The following is a 24,094-nucleotide window of genomic DNA, read 5'->3' on the forward strand; positions in this document are numbered from 1 at the left end:
AACAGCGAAACATATGCTAATTGCCACTTTGTTTCTTCTGAGAGGTAGTTAAAATTCCAGTTGGCCACTTGTAAGTAGTTTTACTGTTTTAGTTGAGTTTCGGGTTTTTAACATTGGACTGTGTATGTCTATCATTAAAAAATAAGCTTACATTTTTATCACAAGGTTTCGTTTTGGGAGTTAATACATTCCACACTCACAACGATCAAGAGGTAGATGAGCTTCGCGAATACTGCTTTTTTGTCCTCTCTTTTTGAAAGGTAACACGATAATCCATAATCGCGTACCGTCATGAATTAGAATTCTAAAACTGCGATAATGCAAATATATATATATATATATATATATATATATATATATATATATATATATATATATATATATGTTTCATTAACATGCAGCATACAGTTTGAAAGAATAGTAAAATAAATAACATGCAAAATCCACCAAGGCATTTTTTCAAAAAGCAATTGAAATATTAAGCATTTTTAATCGCGACGTATTTGAAGGCGTTGTTTACTCTGCAGCAGCAGGAACATTTTGTTATTTTGGATTAGAAACACGTTTGCATAGTCGCAAACGCACTAGATTTGGATAAAAAAGTATGGCTAAATGGAAAATAAAACAAATAAAATCTTAATTTTGGAAGCAGTGCGCACCGTTTTCAGCCATTTCTTCGTGCAGCCGGTGGTAAACAAACCAGAGATGTTCTAACTAAAGGTAAAGCACAAAAAAATAACATTTCTGTCAATAACTTACACTTCACTCACTGCAGGGCTCAGGTTTTCTCGTGGCCTGGCGCGGCCTCTAATTCTATGTCAGGACAGGAGGCTCCGATTATGCTTATACTCAATTTCTTTACTGAAATACAGCAGCCAATCACAGAACAGTAAAGAAACAAAAAACTACATTACCCATAACCCAGGGTAACCATAGAGTACACCAACAGTATATAAACAGTCTTAGAGGTAACCACTTCCTCTTTCTTTGTCCAAAATCCATTAGGAAGAACAACTTGAACATCATAAATCCAGGAAGGATATCATCCAGAAGAACCAAAGTCTGAACGAGGAGGCGAAGGAACTTCCCAAAGCCACAGGAATAACAGCAGGCCAACGAGGAGAAGAAACTCGCAGCACATCTCCCACAAGGATGGAGCCGGAGGAGCATCACTTGGGATCAGAGCCTGAAAAAAGACACAAAGCCGTAATACACATTCCGTGTAAGCATGAGCAAATAAAGGGTGGGTAGAGAAAAAACAAAGTAATCATCACAGTACAGTAGGAATAAGATCCATGAATCATTGCACAGTAACACTATACGATATAGCAAATGCATATACAATGGGTGGGATAATCCTCGCCTCCTAGTCCTTAATAGAATTGAAAATTCTTGTCACGAATGTTTGCAAATTTTTAATTCTATGTCAGGACAGGAGGCTCCGATTATCCTCTTTCTTTGCTGCTCCGCAGCCAGTTAAGTGCTTTATTGATTTTTCTTATCTGCTTACTTACTTAAATTGTATTTCTACTGTGCGCTTTGCAGTGTATGCCGCTTGTGCCGCTTTTGAAGCGCTTCTCTCGCGCTATTGTTGCCGCTCGCTCAATTCGTCCGGCGCTCGCGGTGGGGAGCGTGTGCTACCTCCCTGGGTCGGGCGCTTGTTGCCCGTGTTCCCGTTTTTTGGTGGAGGGAGTTTGGGGTGGAACTGCCTCGCGCGCCGCTAGCGCGAGCAGTTCCGGTGCTGTCTGGCAAGCCGGTGTCATTGCGCATGCGCGACCTTTGTCGCGCTGCCTTTCCACACGCTGCTTTGTTGACATTGCAGCGCCGGCTCCTGAAGCGTCTCTGAGACGAACCGCCCACCGCCTTTCAGCTGGCCCCTCTTGACACCGGAGTTTGACTAAAAAATTCCGGTTGAATAATTGCATAGGCTTTGCCAAGAGTGTCGGTCTCATTTTTTCTTGTCAGCAAGCCTCCCTCCACGCTCTAAAATTGTTTTCCACGCAGTTTTTTCTGCTTGAACTTGCTGGCTTTGAGGTTTTTGCACTCCCTCTGACTGTGTCACTGACATACCGGATTTCTAGTCACCTGGTGGGCTATATTTTCACGTTTCCTGTGTACCATGAGTGGGTCCTATTATTATGAGGAGGAAGGTGACTTTGAGGATGAAGGGTCCGAATTTTTTGAACAGGATCTTGTTGAGGCACTGGACAAAGGGGTCCAACATTCCATGAACAAGGCGCTAGTTCGCGCCATTACGCCCCTGAAGCGCCATTTGACGCAGTATGCGCAAAAACAAGGTTGGGTGCCTTCCAAGAAGTCCTCTTCTCCTGGGAATCCTCATTCTTCTGACTTTCGCAAACTGGCACGGTCATTGTCCTCCTCCAAATTGAAACATATTCCTGTGCATGTTGAGAGTGACGACCATGACGCTTCCTCGTCCTCCTCGGAGGTTCTGCCTCCTCCGCCTAAAAAGCGTAAATGTAAGGAACATTTTGTTGACGCACCTTCCAGGCCTTCTGTCTTGACTTTCGAACCTGAGGATATTATGCACCCTAATTCCTCTGCTTGGCTCCCCTCTCCTGCTGTGGCGGAGTATGTTCAGGAACATATCCGCCATCCATTTGATAAAGACGTGCGTGCGCGTCTTCGTTCCGAGTGTCCACGGCCTGATTTAGCAGATAACCTGGCGGATACGCCTGAGGTCGACCCTACCATGTTGTCGTACATGAAAAAATTTTCCAAAGACCCCAAGAAGGGTTTGGATCGTTCCTGGCGGGCTTGCCAGGACAAGGTCTTGGACCTCTTAGGCCCTCTCACAAAAATGCTGGATCTAGGTTTCCGCGCCAAGGAGGCTTCCTCAACTGTGGATCCTGATGAACTCATTGAATGGGCGCAGCGTGCCATATGCCTGTTGGGCAACGCCAACTGTGCACTTTCTAGTGAACGGCGGCGTTCCATTCTACTTAAGTTAGACCCGAAGTTGTCTGAACTTTCTTCTTCTGAGGCAGGGGCTGCAGCCCAGGGTCTTCTTTTCGGCCAGCCTTTCTTAAAAGAACTCACGCATTTTGTAAGTACTTTCAGCAGTATTGACAAAGCACAGGCATCCTTGAAACGGGCCATGCGTCCGGTTTTCAACAGGGCCGGACGAAACAGGGGACGTTCGTCCGGCCGTGGTCAATACCAATCCACTCAACGTGGTTCTCAGTCCCACAGGGGAGGCCAGCAACATTCAGGCTATGCCCAGCGATCTAACTTCTACCCTTCCAGGAAAGGACGTGGTCAGTACAACAAGGGACGATCAGGCGGTCACTCCGGTGGATATCAGGATTCCGCCACTTCAGGTGAGACTTCTTCCTGCATGCAGTGTTGTTCTGGGGGGCAGGATCCGCCATTTTCTAGCCAATTGGCGCGCAATCTCCGGAGATGCTTGGGTGCTGGAGACGGTTCAGGGATTCAAAATAGAATTCTATCATCCCTTCCATCAGTCTCGTCCTCCATTTCCCCTTCACTTCTCAAAGCAAAGTCAAGAGTTCATCACAGAGGAACTCAAGTCCCTGGTGTTGAAGGGGGCCATTGTGCCGACAGTGCGCCATCCTCAGGGGTTTGCCAGTTCGATCTTCCTGGTGGAGAAGAAGGGAGGGGGATCGAGGTTGGTCCTCAATCTGAAGGACTTCAATGCGGGAGTAGTTTATCGACACTTCAAGATGGAGGGCATCCATCTTTTGCGGGATCTCCTGCGGGAACGGGATTGGATGGTTCGTCTGGACCTCAAAGATGCTTATCTCTCCGTTCCGATCTTCCGTCCCCATCGCCGCTTTCTGCAGTTTCAGTGGCTGGGGACTTGGTATCAGTTTCAGGTTCTACCCTTCGGCCTTTCGTCAGCACCTTGGTGCTTCACGAAACTGTTACGTCCTGTGGTGGAATCTCTCCGCAGCCGCGGTGTTCGCCTGATCATATATTTGGACGACATCCTCCTTCTGGCGGATTGTCCTGTCAAACTGATGACTCATCTGGACTGGGCCATAGACCTGCTTCAGTCCCTCGGTTTTCTAATAAATGTTCCCAAGTCCGTGCTACGACCTACTCAAGTGATCGATTTCCTGGGGTTCAAAGTCAACTCCCTCACTTGTCAGCTTCTGCTTCCCCAACAGAAGATTCGATACATCAAACGGGAATTGAATTCCGTTATCTCGAGTCCGACTGTATCATTGAGGTTGTTAGCACGAGTTGTCGGTCTCTTAGCGTCTTCCCTACAAGCGATATTTCCAGCTCCGCTGCATTATCGTGCCCTTCAGCGTTTGAAGATTCAACATCTTCAACGGGGCCTGCGTTATTCCGACCTGATTCCTCTCTCGGAGGAGGCCAAGTCGGAAATGCAATGGTGGTTGGACCATATGGAGGCCTGGAACGGCCGAGCTCTTTTCGGCTCCTCTCCGGAGCTGGTGATCGAATCGGATGCCAGTCGTTGGGGCTGGGGAGCTCGTTGCGGTCCGATCTCGACGGGGGGACGGTGGTCTCCGCAGGAACTTTCACTCCACATAAATTGTTTGGAGTTGCTGGCAGGGTCGTTTGCGATCAAATGCCTATCGCCCCTTCGATCCCACTGCTGTATCCTTCTCCGGATGGACAATGTCTCAGCAGTACGTTACATCAACAAGCTGGGGGGGACTCGATCGAGGTTGTTGGCAGAGATCGCCAAGGAGTTTTGGCACTATTGCCTTCAGCACAGGATCACAGTTATTGCGGAGTACCTTCCCGGTTCTCGGAATCTTGTGGCGGACTGGAACTCCAGATACCTGAAGGACTTCAGCGACTGGAGACTCCATCCTCGTGTGTTTCGCCAACTTCTTCGCAGTTGGGGCCCGTGTCTACTCGACCTCTTCGCGTCACGTCTCAACACCCAACTTCCCCGGTTTTACAGTTGGAGACCGGATCCGGAGGCTCTGGCCACCGATGCTTTCCTCCAGCCGTGGACGTCGTCCCTTTGTTATGCGTTTCCCCCATTCATGATGATCCCCAGAGTTCTGGCGTATGTGTCACGATTTCGGGCGGAATTGATTCTGATTGCCCCTCTGTGGAGGGCCCAGCCATGGTTCCCAGTTCTCCTGGAAATGGCGTGCGACTTTCCGTTTCTTCTTCCTCGGATGAGGAATCTCCTGCTGGATCCACTGCAGAATCCGCATCCCCTGGTTCAGTCCGGCTCCCTCCTTCTCCTGGCATGGCGAATTTCGGGGAACGTTGGGCGGTGTCAGGCCTTTCTGCAGACGCTTCCAGATTTCTCAGCAACGCCTGGGCCCCTAATACTCACAAACGTTACAGAAGCTCCTGGAAACGTTGGAGTGATTGGTGTTCTCAACGGCAAGTTGATCCCACATCGGCTGATGTCTCTTTGATAGTCAATTTTTTGGCTTCTCTGTCTTCTTCTTCTGGTTTGGCCTACCGCACTGTCAACAATTTCCGTTCCGCTATTTCGGCGGGCCATCTTCCTGTGGATGGGAAGCCTGTTGGTGAACATCCTCTTGTGGCTAAAATTCTTAAGGGGATTCGTATGGCTACTCCCCCTCGTCCTAAATATGTTTCTTTATGGGATGTTTCGGTTGTCTTACGTTTTCTGGAAGCTTGGCCGGTTAATTCTTTATTGTCTCGTAAACAACTCTCGGCCAAGCTTACTATGTTGTTGTGTTTGCTTTCCTGCAAACGAATTTCTGATGTCCGCGCTTTGGATCTTGCGGGACGTAGCTTTACGCCCGAAGGTGTTTCCTTTCGCCTTTCCAAGCGCACTAAGACTAATACAGAGGTCATTTCTTACCCTTCTTTTCCTGCTCGACCTAACCTTTGTGTGGTCCAATGCCTTAAAGATTATGAGGTGAGTACTTCTCTTCATCGCTCTGATTTGCAAGGTCAATTGTTGATTGCTTTGCAGAAACCCTTTCGCCCGGTTACTCCGGCCACGTTGGCCCGGTGGGTAAGGTGGCTCATGGGTGAAGCGGGCATTGATGTTTCTGTGTTTGGTGCTCATTCGGCTCGGGGGGCCATGGCCTCTAAGGCTTTTTCTTTGGGTGTCACTTTATGCGATATTATGAAAGCTGCTGACTGGTCATCAGATTCTGTATTTAAGACCTTTTACTTCAAACCTGTTGCTACTGTTGCTTCTGTTGTGGTGGAGGAGCTTTAAACAAGCATAATCGGAGCCTCCTGTCCTGACATAGAATTAAAAATTTGCAAACATTCGTGACAAGAATTTTCAATTCTATTAAGGACTAGGAGGCGAGGATTATCCCACCCATTGTATATGCATTTGCTATATCGTATAGTGTTACTGTGCAATGATTCATGGATCTTATTCCTACTGTACTGTGATGATTACTTTGTTTTTTCTCTACCCACCCTTTATTTGCTCATGCTTACACGGAATGTGTATTACGGCTTTGTGTCTTTTTTCAGGCTCTGATCCCAAGTGATGCTCCTCCGGCTCCATCCTTGTGGGAGATGTGCTGCGAGTTTCTTCTCCTCGTTGGCCTGCTGTTATTCCTGTGGCTTTGGGAAGTTCCTTCGCCTCCTCGTTCAGACTTTGGTTCTTCTGGATGATATCCTTCCTGGATTTATGATGTTCAAGTTGTTCTTCCTAATGGATTTTGGACAAAGAAAGAGGAAGTGGTTACCTCTAAGACTGTTTATATACTGTTGGTGTACTCTATGGTTACCCTGGGTTATGGGTAATGTAGTTTTTTGTTTCTTTACTGTTCTGTGATTGGCTGCTGTATTTCAGTAAAGAAATTGAGTATAAGCATAATCCTCGCCTCCTAGTCCTTAATAGAATTGAAAATTCTTGTCACGAATGTTTGCAAATTTTTAATTGTTCGCCCCTGTCCTCGCGCGCACAAAGGGCAGCTTCAGCAGCATCCAGGTCCCAGGAATCTGTGGCGCTGAAGCCAGAGAATGGCTGGCTGTTTATACTCTGACTAGGTAACTCTATGCCGTGGGCGGAGCTACGCGCTTCACGGGACAGAAAAAAGCAGATTTAGGAAAATATTTGTTCTAGCTCGTGAACAGCACTCAGTTAGATACACCGACGAGTAGCGGATTTTACTGGAATTGAGCAATGTTAACGTTCAAGGTAAGGAGATACGACCTAACGGTCAGAGCTACTTACCTTGGACCTGGGAACCCCAGTGTCGAATCAACAACCTGTGACTCTGGGCAATTTATTAATATTTCAGTCCCTTCAAAAGAATAATTATCTGACCTTATGTAATGTAAATCTGGTGCTCATGCAAACATCTCCAGTGCAGATTGGCTATTTAACAATGCAAAAATAAGAGCGCGCCTTGCTCTGTCGGGATCTTCCTATCTTGCTGCTCTTCCCCACAATCACGTGGTTTACTTTTGAGGAAAACATATTTCCATAAATGGAAGATAAATAATTTGCGTCAGGAAATCTTTAAATAAAAGGCACGCGGGTCTAGGGGGATGAGTGGGGCGCATGCAGAGGAGATGCGTTTCACCTGCTTTCAACCGACATTCTGGAACGCTGGCCACGCGAGCGGCCAAGCTGTGCATCCTGGGCTATCCTGCAGCAATGAAAACACAGACAACGCCAGTAGCAGCCAGGCAAATAGCCAAATACTTTCATAATGAAATGCATAAAGCCTTGGCTCAAAGCCCGGTCCCTCTAGTCTAAGCCTCCTGGTATCATTCAGTAACCGGATCAAACACAGGTAGGAGTCTAGACAACCCTGCTTTGATGGGGTCCCAGGTACCCAATAGCTGAGTCCTCCCTGTGTCATTTTGTAAAATGGGCATGTCTAGACCACAGAGGGTGACACATTTATGACCATCAGGCCTTGCTTGTGGCGGGGCGAATCCTTACACAGTCAAAACCAGGCCAGGGCGAATTCTAAAAACGCATTGTGTGATAAATCCATTTCTCCCAATGGAATGGTCTGAAGAAATCTTCGAAATTGCAGGTACCGAAAAAGAACGACTTTAGCTTTGCATACATTTTCTGCCATTCATGGAATAGTGAGATACACCCCTCACAAGTGCTTAATTCGAGCAGGTGGTTGTAAGTTTGCCGCCAGCACTTATTTTTGGACATTGGTTCGTATTTTTCCTCGTCATATTTTGACCCAGAACAAGAAAGAAAAAATACAAAAGGGGAAAGAAGGAAGAAACGAAAGACAAACAGTTACAAAGAGAGAAAGCAAGGACGAAAAATAACGTGTAGTTTGAGGGGCAAGCAGTGTCTGGTTATGGTTTAAAGAGGCATTGGATGGAGTCAAGGTTACACAGCCTGGGTATTCAGCACAGACCTGCAGAGCCGGTGCTGACTTCTGAGCAAAGGTTTGGGCCTCAGCAGCACTTATTATTTTACAAATTAGGCAGTGCCCCTCACCCATCATCTGTCTCAGAGTGTTTACATGACAGCACTGCCAACAGGAAAGGAAACCTGAATGTAAAAACTTTGGGGGTTTAGGATTGAAACGAATGAGTGTAAGTCAATTCTATTTCAGGACCGGAGGATCCGATTATGCTTTCTCATTTCTTTAATAGAAATGCTCAGCAGCCAATCAGAAAACAGTATAGACAAAAACTACAATACCCATGAATACTAGGGTATCACATGATAGATCATAGAGTCACCGGTATAAAAGGTTCCATAGAGAATGCCAACTCCTCTTTCTTTGCTGCTCCGCAGCCAGTTAAGTCTACTTTTCATTATTGCTGCTTTGCTATTATTGTTTTTAACTTATTGATGCTTTTAGCGCTTTTTGCTGCTACCCCTTCCTTAGCGCTGGGCTTACGCGCTGGCCGATAGTGTCTTTCGCCTTTACGGCACTTCATTCAGGTGTTTGGCAGTTTTTCTAACTCTCTTTGCATTGCGGCGGTCGCGCGGCACTACGGGGGGCGTGTGGTCACCTCCCCGGGTTGGGCACGCTGCGCCCATACCTTCTTTAGCTTGGTGGAGTGGGAGAAGGGGCTTTGAGGCTCGCGCACAGAGCGCGAGTGCTCTATTTGCTTTGTTTGCAGGCGGCCGTTTCCGCGCATGTGCGGCGGCCATTTTATTTGTTTACATCTGCGTTTTTTTCACTGATTCCTGTCAGAGAGGCAGCGTTTCACCGCTTCCAGCCCACTGCCTGCACAATTAGCCCTTATTACGCCCAGAGCTACAGTATAATCACTTTGGGCAGCACAAATTTCATAGGCTCTGCCTAGAGTGACTTCTTGTTGGCAAGCCCTCCCACCACTTTTAAATTTGTGTTTCTGAACAGGTTTCTTTAGCCTGTTTGTTCTATTGGCGCCTTGGGGTGGTCACTCCCCCTGCATTGTGCCTTTGGCATACCTATATATATTTTATCCTCTGTGGGCATTGAGTTATTACATGTTGTGTAATCATGGAAGATTACTTTGAAGAGGATGATGATTATTATTATGAGGAGGATGCCTCTGGATCCATGAAGCAGGATTTAGTGGAGGCTTTAGATCAGGGAGTGCAGCATTCTGTTAATAAGGCGCTTGTCCGCGCGATCACTCATTTGAAGCATCATCTTTCTCTCTATGCACAATAGCAAGGTTGGTTGCCTTCTGCTTCCGGCCGTACTTCCACCTCTAAGTCCCCCAATAATCCTCACAAAACTGATTTTCAACGCTTGGTGAAATCATTGTCCAGTGACCAGTCCTCGTCCAAAGCTACTAAAAGGGCTTCTACGTCACAGGACGTTCCAACGGATACAGATGATTCTTCTTCCTCTTCCTCTTTGAATCATGATGTACCTCCGCCATCTAAGAAGGCTCACAAAGAGCGCTATGTTGATGCTCCAATGCATCCTCAGCTCCTAACCTTTGGACCTACTGACATCGTTCATCCGAATTCTTCTTCTTGGCTCCCATCCCCAGCTGTGGCCAAATATGTTCAGGCTCATATTCGTCAGCCGTTCGAGAAGGATGTCAGGGCTCGCCTCCGTTCTGAGTGTCCCCGCCCTGATTTGGCCGACAATTTAGCCGACACTCCGGAGGTTGACCCAACTATGGTGATATACCTTACGAAGTATGCTAGGGATCCTAAAAAGGGCATCGATAGAGCGTGGTCCTCTTACAAAAATCTTGGACCTGGGTTTTCAGGCCAAGGAATCATCGTCTCTTGTGGATCCGGATGAGTTAATTGAGTGGTCCCAGAGAGCGATTTGCCAATTGGGGAATGCCAATTGCGCTATGTCCTGCGAGCGTTGGCGCTCCATTTTGCTGAAACTTGATCCTAAGTTGGCTGAATTGTCCTCTTCTGAATCCGGTCCCTTAGCTCAAGGTCTACTATTTGGTCAGCCCTTCTTGAAAGAATTAACGAAGTTTGTGGCAACTTTTAGTGGGCTTGATAAGACTCAGGCATCCCTCCGAAGGGCCTTTCGCCCGTTTTTTTGCAAGGGCCGGACGATACAGGGGGCGATCGTTCGGCCGTGGATCCAACCAGAATTCCCAACGTGGATTCCAGTCCCACCGCGGCGGAGGCCAAGATACAGGGTACAACACCCGAGCCAATTTCTATCCCTTCCGTAAAGGGAGAGGGCAGTACAAAAAAGGACGCTACGGCGGGGCCCATGGTGGACATCACGATTCCAACACTTCAGGTGAGATTAATCCCTGCTTCAGAGGTGGTCTTGGGGGGCAGGATTCAATTTTTTCTACCAAACTGGCGTCTGATCTCCAGCGATGCATGGGTCTTGGAGACGGTTCAGGGTTACAGGATAGAGTTAGGATAGAGTTCTACCATACCCAACATCAATCCTGCCCACCTACTCCCCTAGTTTTCTCCCTTCAGGAACAAGAGTTCATTTCAGTAGGGATGGATTCTCTTCTGAAACAAGGCGCCATCACTCCGACTTCCCGACATCCACAAGGCTCTGTAAGCACAGTTTTTCTGGTCCAGAAAAAAGGGGCCGGGCCCAGACTGGTACTCAATCTCAAGGATTTCAACGAAAGGGTGGTTTTTTGCCACTTCAAAATGGAAGGTATCCATCTTTTGAGGGATCTTCTTCGAGAAGGGGACTGGATGGTCCGTCTCAATCTGAAGGACGCCTACTTGTCGATTCCCATCTACGGGCCCCACCGTCGGTTCCTTCAGTTTCAGTGGCAGGGGAATTGGTTTGAGTACAAGGTTCTCCCAAACGGCCTCTCGTCGGCACCCTGGTGCTTTACAAAACTTCTGAGGCCCGTCGTTGAATCCTTGCGAGATCGGGGTGTTCGTCTAATCGTATATCTGGACGATATTCTGATCATGGTGGATTGTTCTCACAAGTTAATGCTGCACTTGCAATGGTCCATCAATCTCTTACAGTCTCTGGGTTTTCTGGTCAATCCTCAGAAATCGATCTTTATTCCTTCTCAGTTGATAGAATTTCTGGGTTTCCAGGTCGATTCCCTTTCTTGTCAACTCCTCTTGCCCAATCAGAAGATTCGGTCCATCAAGAGGGAGTTGAATTTAGTCTTGTCCAAACAGAGTGTATCGTTGAGGTCTATAGCTCGGATTGTCGGTCTGTTAGCCTCCTCAATTCAGGCGATTTTCCCGGGCCCTCTTCATTACCGGGTACTTCAGTGTTTGAAGATACGTCTTCTCCAGAAAGGCCTTCGCTATTCAGATCTGATCCCTCTTTCAGAGTAAGCGAGGTGGGAGATGAGGTGGTGCTTGGAACATATGGAAGCCTGGAATAGTCGAGCCCTGTTCGGAGCATCCCCGGAGGTGGTGATAGAGTCGGATGCCAGTCTGTGGGGCTGGGGAGCCCGTTGCGGCCCGTTGTCGACGGGAGGTCGATGGTTTCAGGAGGAATTGTCTCTCCATATAAACTGTCTAGAGCTTCTAGTGGGACCATTTGCGATTCGTTGCTTATCCCCACGCCAGACCGAATGGACAACATCTCGGCGGTGCGGTATGTCAACAAATTGGGGGGAACTCGGTCCAAGATATTGGCGGTAATTGCCAAAGACTTTTGGCATTATTGCCTTCAGAAGCAGATCACAGTTATTGCAGAGTATCTGCCCGGTCGCAACAATCTCATTGCGGACTGGAACTTGCGTCATCTTCGAGACTTCAGCGATTGGAGGCTGCATCATCGCCTGTTTCGCTCTCTCGCCGGTGTTTGGGGCAGGTGTCAGATTGACCTGTTTGCGTCTCGCCTCAACACTCAACTTCCCCTGTTTTTCAGACCGGATCCAGAAGCCCTGGCCACGGATGCTTTTCTGCAGACGTGGCCATCGCTCCTGTGTTACGCCTTTCCCCCGTTTATGATGATCGCCAGAGGCCTGGCCCGCACAAAGCTTTATCAGTCGGAACTGATTCTCATCGCTCCTCTGTGGAGGGCTCAAGCTTGGTTCCCAGTTCTCCTGGAAATGAGTTGTGCAGTGCCGCTCCTTCTTCCCCGGAGGTGGAATCTCTTGCTGGATCCTCTAGGCAATCCACATCCCCTGATCGAGTCAGGTCATCTTCTCCTTGTGGCGTGGCGAATTTCGGGGAACGCTGGCAAGTCCCAGGCCTTTCACGAGACGCTACCAGATTTATCAGCGAGGCTTGGTCACCCAACACCAACAAACGTTATACAGGGTCTTGGAAGCGATGGTGTGATTGGTGTGCTCAACGGGAGGTGGATCCCGCTTCGGCAGATATCTCTCTGATTGTTAATTATCTGACTTCCATCGCCTCGTCTGGTCTGGCCTACCGTACGGTCAATAATTTCCGTTCAGCTATTTCAGCAGGACATATCAATTTTGATGGTAACCAGCGGGTGAACATCCTTTGTTTTCTGAGTTGCTTAAAGGTATTCGCCTTGTGAAGCTGCCTCGTTCGAAATACGTGACCCTTTGGGATGTTTCTATTGTTTTGCGGTTCCTGGAGTCCTGGCCTCCCAACTCTTCTTTGTACCGCAAACAACTTTCAGCGAAACTGACTATGTTGTTGTGTCTTGTCTCATTCAAACGCGTGTCGGATGTTCGGCACTAGACCTAGCAGTTCGCAGTTTTTCACCTGAGGGTGTTACTTTTGTTATCTCCAGACGCACTAAATGTAATACGTCTTCGGTTACCTATCCATCTTTCCCCAATAATCCCAAACTTTGTGTGGTACAATGTGTCAAGGATTATGAGGTGAGTACTGCTCCTTTTCGTCAGGATATGCAAGGTCAATTGTTAATTGCATTACAGAAGCCTTTTCGTCCTGTCACCCCAGCGACTTTGGCACGCTGGGTCAGATGGCTCATGAGTGAGGCTGGTATTGATATCTCCATTTTTGGTGCCCACTCTGCACGGGGGGCTGTGGCTTCTAAAGCTTTTTCTATGGGAGTGACATTACTGGACATCATAAAGGCCGCTGATTGGTCGTCTGATTCTGTGTTTAAGACCTTTTATTATAAACCTATTGCACATATTGCTTCTGTTGTAGTGGATCAGCTTTGAACAAGCATAATCGGAGCCTCCGGTCCTGAAATAGAATTCAAAATTTTCGAACATACGTGACAAGAATGTTCAATTCTATTAAGGACATGGAGGCGAGGATTATCCCACCCATGTTTTTTCTGCTTATGACATGTATTACCTTGTTATTGCTTTTGCTATTTGCATATGACCTTTTGGATGAGTATCGTTCCTTGTGGTTACCCCCCCCTTACTTTTCTTTGTCTCTACACCAGGAAAGTGTATTATGGCTTTATGTCTCTTTTCAGGTTCAGATCCTAAGTGAATGCTGATGTCCATTCCGGTTCATCCTACCTGGTGGTTACCGGCATATCCAAGTTGTCTACGTCTAAACTCATCTGATTCTTTCCTCCTGATGGCTTTCTGCTGTTGCTGATGGCTTCCCGGTTCTGTTCTTCATATTGGACTGTTCCTTTTTCCGTTTGAACTGTTTAGTCACCAAAGAAAGATGAGTAGGCATTCTCTATGGGACCTTTTATACCAGTGACTCTGATCTATCATGTGATACTCTAGTATTCATGGGTAATTGTAGTTTTTGTCTATACTGTTTTCTGATTGGCTGCTGAGCATTTCTATTAAAGAAATGAGAAAGCATAATCCTCGCCTCGGTGTCCTTAATAGAATTGAAAATTCTTGTCACGAATGTTTGCAAATTTTGAATTGTATCTGGTATTCCACAGTTTCCTAATATTCCGCCTTACTAGGAGAAACACGAGCAATGTTTTAGACTTAGTTCATTTAAAATAGGTGGTGTCAGTAAAGCCTTTAAAGGGCTTAGCACCCTTCCCAATTCCTTAATAGTCTATAAAAAAAACACCTAGAGGCCTCTCTTCTTTCCCCATAACCACAGATAGTGTACACGTGATGGCTGTAATATATTATAGCCATAATGAAGGTAGTAATAGTTCCCAAACGGCGTGATCATTGTAGATTTTGTATGGCACAGCATGGCTTTTTATATACCTAGATAACTGTTTAAAAAGCCTTTAGGGAGAGATGAAGCAGATAAACTGCTGAATCCTTTAGTTCAGTGGTTCCCAAACTTTTGACTCCTGAGGACCCCCATTGAGTCACCACTGGATGCCGGGGACCCCCAAGCAATTTGTATGAGTGAAATTTCAAAATTAAAACAGTCATTCGAAAAAAATACACACGTGTGCACACAAAACAAATACTCAAAGTACTAACGATTTTGGGGCCAGATGTATGACCATTTAATTTAGCGCCTCACAATTGGCGACACATTGCGAGTGGCAAATTGCGAGTCGCTAAATGAAGTGTACAACAGTGTGTTTAACACTGTTTGGGATTCCCAAAGGGGTCGCAAATTGCGAAGTTCATTAATATTAATGAGCCTCTCGCAATTTTCAATCCCATTGGGAATGCCAGCCCTCCCAGGGATGGTGGCCTGCTGGGCTCTGCAGGCCACCATGTCTCGGACTGCTTTCAAATAAAGCAGATTTTTAAAAACAAAAATGCAGCCTGTTTAGCATGCATTTAAAAAAAATAAAAGAAAATGAAACTTTTTAGTTTCATTTTCTAAGAGCAGGCAGAGGTCCCTGGACCACTGCCTGCCCTTAAAAAATAATTTTGCATGGGGGCGTGGCTTGCGCGCCGCTGTGACATGGCGGTCTGCGCTTGATCTCTGAGGCAAAGAAGGCCGTCGGAGGTTTCTTTGGCGCCCCTTCGCAACGGAGACTATTTGAAGGTGCCGCATTTGCCGTCGGAATATGCCGTGAGTGATTTGTGCGATCCTTGACTTACACGATACTCGGACGGCGCTGATATTTGCCGCAGTGTCCTTCTCGTCAGGATTTTCGAGCGGGCGCCATTTTCTGCCCTGGTGGCGACGCTCGAGATCTCCTCTGCACATGTCTCCATTACTTAACCGGAGCCTGGCTATTTCTCAAAGATGACGTATTTAATGCTGAACTTCCTATGCTGACCCCTTTCAGTACACCTTGCCTCATAATATGATGTTTTTCGGCGACTCTTCAAATGGTAGTTGTTCCTTGCCATTTTCAGGACTGTATATTATACGAATTAACAGGCATATGCATCAACGAAAATACCTCCCGGTAAAACACCGAATCGGTAAAACAGGCCGATACCGAACGCAAAACCATAAAATGCAATGCATCAAACCAAAAATCGGAAAAAAATAAAGAACCGCTAAAATCCTCCGCGGTAAATTACCGATTCGTTAAACAGACATTCGGAAATACCGAACCCCAAAGCTTACTTCGGAAATACCGATTAGGCAATAACGAATCGAAATGGTATGCATGAACAGTCGCTAATACCGGAAATCCCTAAAATCGCTATTTAGCATGAGCAAAATAAGGGGAATCACAATCAGGAGGTAAAGTTAACAGAAGGACAGAAAAAAAAACACTAACCCCATCAGCAGGTGCTGACAATCAGTAACCCTTCATAAATGCCCTGGGAAACCCCACATGTACACCAAAATGGCTGCCCTCTACGTGCTTGCTAGGAGGTGGAGGATCAACGCCCAGGCCCAGCGCAGGAGGATGATACAGGACAGGATCTTCAGGGTGCGCATCACTTTGCTGGGGCAGACCGAGGAACAGGTGTACGCCAAGTATAGACTCAACCGTGCCATGATAATGGACCTAATAGCAGACCTGGCACCATTACTGCAGCACGAGACCCGTCGGACCAACGCCATACCAGCCCATGTGCAGGTCCTATGCTGCCTGCACCTGCTTGCATCTGGAAGCTTCCAGGGGGTAATAGCTGAGACAGGAGGCGTGTCGCAAAGTGCTTTATCACGCTTATTCCACCGGTTCCTAGAGGCCATGCTGACATTTATTAATCGCCACATCACCTTCCCCAGAACCCCCCAGCAGCTTACCCGCACCAAAAGGGAATTCTACCAGGTGGCACAATTCCCCCATGTCATAGGGTGTGTTGACTGCACGCATGTCCCCATCTGTCCTCCATCAGCCACCGAATACATTTTCCGCAACCGGAAATCATATCATTCTATTTATGTGCAGGTGGTGTGCAATGCCAAGTTCATCATTACGGACCTTGTAGCCCAATTCCCCGGGAGCACACACGACGCCTACATTTTCCGTCACTGTGGCCTCCACAGGCGCCTGATCAACGGTGAATTCGGAGAGGGACACCTACTAGGTACATATAGCTGCATCATCGTACTCCCCATCCACTCCATCCCCACATGTATAATTTCATTCATGCTGATTACCATTCTCTCCCCATCCTGCAGGTGACAGCGCATACGCATTGCGTGAATATCTCCTCACTCCCTATCTCAACCCAGCTACCCCGCAAGAGCAGCGCTACAACAGAGCACACATCAGCACAAGGAATGTGGTTGAGCGAACATTCGGCATCCTCAAGAGCCGCTTCCGAATACTGCACAAGACTGGAGGTGCCTTGCAGTACGACCCAGTGACCTGCTGCCAGATCATTGCTGTGTGTGCCATCCTGCACAACATCGCCACGCGCAGGGGGATACACATAGAGGTGGAGGGAGAGGATGAACTACGTGCCCAGCAACCCCCCCCCCACAACACCGACAGGCACATGTGCCCAACACAGCTGAAGGGCAAAGGAGGCGGACATACATCACACGGAATCATTTCTGAGACAGGTAAGAGAGTGACTTGACAACAGGAACAGATTTGCAAGGGTTTAATGGGCATGGACACCTGACTGGTGTAGAAATACGTAACACAAACATGCTGCTGCTGCAGTTAAATTAAAACTATAACTGTCCCTTCTCAGAACAGGTGACGCGTGCGGCACTTTGGTCTGGCCATGGTTACCTCACCAAGGACAGTGTGACTTTGCCACATGTTCACTTCCGTTTGCCGCGTACCCCCAGTCTCTTGTCCTGTGACTCCTCGGGTTCTACACGATGGGAGTCAGTGGCAGTTGCATTGCGGCCACTGCGCCTCCTCACGCTGGTGTCCGGCAGGGAGACGCTGCTGACACTGGAGGCTGCCTCACTCCCCTCTTCCGCTCCCAGACTGCTGACACTGGCTGACCCTGGCTGCAGTTGCTCCACTGCAGTGGTCACCCTCTCAAGGGCCTTTGCCACATCCCCACAATAATGACCTAGCTCCACTTGCAGGGACACGGACCTGCGGGACAGCACAGCCGTGCTGTTGCACAGCTTATTGATGGCCTTGTTAGTAGTATTCACTGCCAGCATGATCTGCCTGTGACGCCGGCGCTCACTCTGTTGGCCTGCGACTATGGCACGTGTCAGTTCTTGCAGGCAAAGCTTGATATCTTTGTTGCCGGCAGATACGGCAGTGGTGTGCTCACGCACAGCGTCAGTCATGTTGCCAAGTTTGTTGCAAAGTTTTGTCATGGTGAGTTTCATGGCACCCATGTGTCTCCCCTGCAGGCGCTGGACACGCAGCATCCGGGTCTCCACAACTCCGTACCCTTCGGACAGATCGACCGGTCTTGCAGCAGCCCGACCCGGGGGCACAACCCTCTGCCTGATGCGCTGTCGGCCTGCAGTTTGGCTGGTTGGAGTGACGACAGCCTGGCGTGGAACATTTGGGTGTGATGAACATTGATCTGACTCCATCACGGACAGGGCGGCAACATCTGCTCTGCGGCACTGCGTAGTGGCCCGCACTGGTGGTGGTGGTGGTGGTGGTGTCTTGGACCGCGAGGAAGGTGGTGGTGGTGGTGGTGTCTTGGACCGCGAGGATGGTGGTGGTGGTGGTGCTGGCTTGGACCGCGAGGATGGTGGTGGTGGTGGTGCCGGCTTGGACCGCGAGGACGGTGGAGGTGTTGTCCGCCGTGGTGGTGAAGGGGAGGACATGACTTCAGCTCCCTGTGAGCACTCCGCATCTGACAACTCTGGCGTCTCCGAGATGACAAGGCGGCCACTGTCGTCAGAATCGATGGGGGATGCATCTGTGTGTGAAACAGTGCATAGTTATTATCATGGTATAGTATGTGACAATAGCTGTGGCAACTCACAATAAATTACTTTTTGTGACTGACATTTGACCCTTGGCTGCTGTATTCATCTCTGGGCTCAGGCATGCACCCATTCATGTATTGGCTACATCTCCCATGGTGCAACACAGTGGTGAGGGTGTGTGTCTAGGGCAACGCTACATGTGCACTGGGTCTGGCATGGGGGATTGGGCAGGGTCTTAGTACACGCTGCATCGTTACGCTGCCATGCTTCTTACCTTGTCCTCCTTCCGCAGCACCTGAGGTGTCCAGACTTGTGACCCCCACAACAGCTTCCCGTTCTATGGTGGCCTCCACTAGATCCTCCAGGTCTGTGTTAGGCGTCACATTGGATGGGCCCCCTCCTGTGCAAGCAGCATCCCTGACCCTCTGCGCAATCTTCTCCTTGGCCCTCTTACGCAGGTCGTACCAGCGTTTTTTTAGGTCGTCGAGGCTGCGGTGGGTGACTCCGCAGGCATTCACCTTGTCCTTGATGTGCAGCCACATCTTTCTTTTTTCAGCCTCTGGCACCTTCAGCGACAACTTTCCAAAGAGTCGGTCATGGTTGCTGGTCACACTCTCTATTAAGATTTCCAGCTCTTTCGGGGTGTGTCCTTTCCATGCTGGGGGGCCTCCTTCTCCATCTTGTCCTGCTTGCCTTTTCCTGGTTGCTACTGGTTCTGTCAGGGTCCTCAGCTCCTGTGCTCTGCCTCCTCCTCTGTGCTACTCCGAACACTGAATACAGCGTGGCTGTCCTACTTCCTGGTTGTGATGTCATCGGCCTGCTTCCGAAGCGTCGCGTAAATTTCCCGTTTTCGTGAATATCGAATCCGCTAATACCGGATTCACTAATACCGATTCGGTATTACAGAATTCGGTTTTTGCTACTCTCGCTGGCGTATAATCGTTATTTATTAGCGATTATTAACGACTCAGTAATTTTTACCAATTAGTTTGATGCATCGCGGTTTGCATGTTCATAATAGCGAGTCGTTATTTTTCGGTATTACCGAATGTTGATGCATATGCCCGTTAACTCTTTCTCTGTCAGGCCAACTGGTGAGCGATTTGGTCTCTTTTATTACTCTCACAACTTGGCTTGAGGTCTCTGCCCTGCCATTTTGTGTCCTGTGAGATGCTCATTTTTGGAATGTTTCATTGTGTCTTTTCAATACCCTGCTCTTAATGGCGGATAGCGACATCTGACACTACTCTGCATTGTCATTTGTGCTCCTTGGGGTCTCTGGAGCTGGCGCTGCTCTTTTTTTTGCGGTGCCCCTGCTTTAGCCCTAGATTTATATGTGGCTCTGCTATACACTGTTGTGCCCATATTCCATTTAAGTCCGCCGCTGTCATTAATTTGGCGTTATCTGCGCTCTGCGTGCTTCATTCCTTTATTTTTTGGTATGGGATACGCAGTTTCTGCCCTCTCCTTTTCCTCAAGTGGCTGTCTCTTTTCCTTGGTGACTGTTACTCCATGGCTGTAAATATGGGCCGTTCTTCCACTAATAAAGACTCAAAATATGCTGGCACCACTCTTGAAAGACTTAAACCATTGTCTCCTACGCCTGAGTCCGCTCAGTCTGACACCAACTCTACTCTTGACGCAATATTGACGCGCCTTAATGAAGTGCATGATATTGCGCAGTCAACAAAGACTAACACGGATTTATTACAAGTGGAGATGACCGCTCTTAGAAATGAATTCAAGGCCCTCTCTATTCGTGTTTCGACCACGGAGACACGTATCAGTGGTGCAGAAGATCATATGCAGAAACAATCCAGGTCCCTCACCCACTTAGAGCGCTCAATGGCGGCATTGCGAAAAGATCTGACTGAGCAGGAGGACCGTAATCGTAGATCTAATCTACGCATTTTTGGTCTGCCGGAGGATGCAGAGAAATCATCTTCATCTATGATTGACTTTTTATATCAATGGATTCCTGATACTCTCCAAATCTCGTTCCAAAGAGACTTTGAAATAGAAAGAGCACATCGTGTCCCCACTTTTCGTTCTAAATCTGCAACCCAGCCAAGAGCAATAATTTTTAAGCCACTGCGTCATCAACATACAGAGCAAATTCTTGCTCACATGCGGAAGGTTAAATCTGTCTTCTGGGAAGGACATCGAATTTCAATCTCTCAAGACTTTGCCAGAGATACAGTTATAAGAAGGAAGGGTTTCCTTAATCTTCGGAAACCTCTCTGAGATGATCATTCCCTTTTCTTTTTCTGGTCCATCGAAATTCCGCATTACTTTCAAGGGCCGTTCCAGAATTTTCGATGAGCCGGCGGATTTAGCTTCCTTCCTGGACAATCAGATGGAGATACAGATGGAGATTCAGCGGGCGACTTCACAGGATCCTGGTGCTTGGGCACTTGAAATGTTTACTTCTGTCTCCTTTGTGATGGCTTTCTGTATACCTATATTTCTCCTTCTCTTTTTTTTTTGTTTCCGGGTTTTTTGACTTAATTGTCTCTTATGGTCTGTCTCCTTTGCTGCTTGTTTTCTGGTAATGTCTCTTTGTAACTCCGTTACTGGAGTTTTTTCCGATCTATTTCTTATCTGCACTATACTCTCTTTGCTCCACTTCTACGTAGCTTATTTCTTTAGATTTCCATTGTGCTTCTATTTCTTATTATTGTTGTTGTTTCTGGGTCTATCTTCTATCTCTGTGTTCTATTTTCATCTTCTCTGTTAGGTCTTCTCTCTGTACTTTTTAATTTTTTCATGGTCATGTTGTTTAATCTATTGTGTCTATACCTTTTTTGTTCTTTGTATTCTTTGCTATTTTTGTACATATTTTTTAACTCATACATGTTTAGTATTTACATCTCATTATCTTGTGTTCAGTTCTAATGTTTTTGTATTTTATTTCTATATATATCCCTGGACAGTTTCATTGTTTGCTTTTTACCTATTCATATCAATTGCCTTTATCTAATTCGTATCAACTGCTCTCTCTCTCTTCCGTTTTCTACTCCCATCTCCTCTCCCTTCCTAATGGTTTTTTCTTTTTTGATATGTTCATGCATTTTCAATTTTCAATTACTTGTAGTACGTTCTACACGGTTAAAGATTGTTCATTATTTGTGTGTTTTTAGGCTTTCCATATTCATCGTCATGAGATAGTGGTTTCTTTTTTATTCTATCCTACTGCCTTTTTCGTTATCAGATTACATAGTTTTAATACCTATCATTTGCATGACATTTGATAGTAGCTTAATGACTGAATGTGACTTTATAGATTTGCATGTGGGTTTTTCTTTTTTCTATTACTCTACTGATATTGGTTCATATTTTGATTCTTCCTATCTTATACCTAAATGTTATTAGCTAGGTAATATATTGGGGTTGTCGATATCAAACTTTGTATATATTGATTGTTTCATATTTGCTTAGTATTTACATCTCATTATCTTGCCCTTAGTTCTAATGATTATGTCATTCATTTATATATTTATCTCAGGTCAATTTTCTTTTTCTTTTACGTTTTCTACTCTCATCTCCTCTTCCTTTCTATTATGATATTTTTGATATGTTCATGCATTTTCCCTTTCACTTACATGTAGTACGTTCCATACAGTTAAGGATTGTTAATTATTGAGTGTTTTTAGGCTTTACATATTCATCTTCATGAGATAGTGGTTTCTTCTTTACTTTCATATACTGCTTTTTTGTTTAACAGATTGACTAGTTTTAATACCTATCATTTGTATGACATTTGCTATTAATTTAATGACTAAGTGGGATTTTACAGTTTTGCATGTTAGATTTTTCTTTTTGTTTCTACTACTCTGCTGATATTAGTTCATATTTTGATTGTTCCTAGTTCCTACCTAAATGTAATCAGCTGGTAATATATTGGGGCTGTTGTTATCAATTATTTCTCCTCCTTGTACGGTTCCTTTATCGCCTTTCCACGCTCTCCCTAGTATGAATTTGGTCCTTTTCAGGCCTCCCCTGCTGCTTCTTCTCTTTCTTCTCTTTTCTTCTTTTCTGTCTTTTTTCTTCTTTCGGATTTCCCTCTTGGATTCTCCCTCCTCGTTGTTTATGATTGATGTTTGGTTGCTTGGTTTTGTGCTGTTGGCTGTCTATCCTTCATCTATGGTGTCTTTTCTCTTTTCTTGTATATTTCCATGCCGGGTTTGAATGTACTATCCCTCAATGTTAAGGGTTTAAATCATCCGGTGAAGAGGTCAAAAATTTTAGATTATTGTAAATCTCTATCTTCAGACCTGATCCTTCTTCAGGAGACAAAGGTCTCTACCAGAGAGGCGTTGTTTCTAAAGAAGGAATGGGTTTCTGATGTTTGTTGCTCTGATGCTTCCGGCAAACGTAATGGGGTCATTACATTAATTTAAAAAAATGCAGGTTTATCTATACTTTCCTCTGATCACGATTCTGAGGGTCGGTGGTTACTAACTAAATTGTCTGATGGAAATAACGATCTGTATGTGATGAATATCTATGCCCCTAACAATGATGATCCGGCCTTCTGGAAATCGATTACCAAAAAATTAAATGATACCCCGCATGTTGGGAATCTTATTGTTGGTGGTGATTTTAATTTACCAATGGATCCCATTTTAGATAGGAATTCAGCTTTTCAATTTCGTCCTCCAAAAGCCCATAAGCAAATGATTAACATGTGTTCCCTCACTCATCTTCAGGATATATGGCGTCTTCACAACCCCACTGGTAGTGACTTTTCCTTCTTTTCTTCACCTCATTCTTCCTTTTCTCGTATTGATTACTTACTTGTTCACTCTTCTCTTGTTTCATCCTCGTCCGCTCCGCTTATTCATCCTATTTTGATTTCTGATCATGCTGCAGTTACTTTTACATTGCTGTCTTTTGCTCCTAAATCACGTGCTCGTTCCTGGAGATTAAATACAGAAGTTTTGCATGATATTGCTCAGGTCGATGAATTCTCTAGTGCAATCGAAACCTTTTTCCTTGAGAATGAAGGCTCAGTTTCTTCCCCAATTGTCCTCTGGGATTCGTTTAAATGTACTTTCCGTGGCCAAGTTATTAAATGTATGTCCAAAAGGAATTCTGCTATTAAAAAAGAGCTTACAGATCTATCAACTGAAATTAAACATCTGGAATCTACCTTTAGACATTCTAAGGATAAATCTTGTCTACAGTTAATTAAACAATTAAAATACAAATATAATGCTATAGTTACCAAAAGAGCCCATATTGGTGTTCAAGCGCAGAAATCCAAGAGGCTATTGTTAAAGAATCGGGCTGGGAAGATTCTCGCAGCTACATTAAAATTTCAAGATTTCTCATTTAAGTCCTCTCAAATTTCTTCTATTACTGATCGCTCTGGCTCTAAAAAATTTCAGACTGGAGAAATTCTCGAAGTTTTTCGTGGCTTCTACAATAACTTATATACCCCTTCTAATCAAACTTCCTTTGAGCAATGCCAGGACTTCTTAAAATCTATTCCGGTTCAGACAGTTTCGGTAGATGATCGCACTCTTTTAAATGGCCCGATTTCCCCTGAGGAAATTATTACCGTAATTAAATCTACTCGATCTGGAAAAGCCCCGGGCCCTGACGGCTTCCCTATTTTGTTCTATAAAACTTTTCTTTCTGCACTTGTTCCCAAACTGCAATCTGTCTTTGATACTTTTATTAAAGATGGGTCTGTTTCTG

General features: G+C 46.2%; 1 protein-coding gene across 6 annotated transcripts in view; it reads right to left on the reverse strand.

Annotated features, from left to right (window-relative positions):
• Positions 1-24,094, reverse strand: part of SOD3 (superoxide dismutase 3) — a 178,238-nt gene that overhangs the window by 64,820 nt on the left and 89,324 nt on the right. Inside the window, exons 1-2 of one of the 6 annotated variants that reach the window (XM_078678390.1) lie at positions 6,854-6,941; positions 760-808 (exon numbers count right to left, since the gene is read on the reverse strand). The exons of the other annotated variants lie outside the window; for them this stretch is intronic. The gene's annotated coding sequence lies outside the window, so the exon portion shown is untranslated. Of the gene's footprint in view, positions 1-759; positions 809-6,853; positions 6,942-24,094 lie in introns of those variants that run through there. 6 annotated transcript variants of the gene reach the window in all.

This window comes from Lissotriton helveticus, chromosome 2_2 (assembly GCF_964261635.1).
Source record: "Lissotriton helveticus chromosome 2_2, aLisHel1.1, whole genome shotgun sequence".
In the NCBI taxonomy this organism is placed as follows: Eukaryota; Metazoa; Chordata; class Amphibia; order Caudata; family Salamandridae; genus Lissotriton; species Lissotriton helveticus.